Source organism: Arachis duranensis, chromosome 5 (assembly GCF_000817695.3).
Source record: "Arachis duranensis cultivar V14167 chromosome 5, aradu.V14167.gnm2.J7QH, whole genome shotgun sequence".
Taxonomy (NCBI): domain Eukaryota; kingdom Viridiplantae; phylum Streptophyta; class Magnoliopsida; order Fabales; family Fabaceae; genus Arachis; species Arachis duranensis.
This window is the reverse complement of record NC_029776.3, coordinates 47019644-47020337: the sequence shown is the minus strand read 5'-3', so window position 1 is coordinate 47020337 and position 694 is coordinate 47019644.

Below are 694 nucleotides of genomic sequence, written 5' to 3'. Positions count from 1 at the left end.
AACTGGTGTACGAATACATAATATTTTTGTTTTTTGGGTACTATTCTTTGAACTTTGAACTAACGCTGATGTTCCGCGTGTTTATCCAGATTGGGTCGCATTCAAGTCACCCATAGAATATTATTGGCATATTGCATGTCCTTATGTATAGTAGATAAATTAAACAAAGTGGAATGAATTTAGGTATTAGATTTTTCATACGAATAATTTAAATAGAAAATAGTAGAGCATACAATTTGATATTTTAAATAACGATTATATCATTTATAAAGTGTCAAAATAAGGAACATCATCCTTAAATTGAATCATCATTAGGCAAAATGCAATCCACTTGCAACTAAATTAAAACAAATGATTGAAGAGTAGCAATTTTCCTTTCACCTTATTATTTTAAAGTTCTTTGAAGGATCTAATTTCTTTTATTTTTTTCTTCTTATCACCTTTGAAATAACTATTCCATCTATCGTTTTTAAAATGTATTGCTGGATTCATTTTAGAAAGGGTTTTTAAATAATTACAATAATTGTATAAAAAGGAAGAAAATAGTGAAGCTAATAATTACCGGAGGTGGAAATACTCCATCAATAAGAAAACAAGGAGATTGACTAATCAATGGTACATCATCATCATCATCACCATCATCATCATCATCATCATCATTATTATTATTATTATTATTATTATTATTATTATT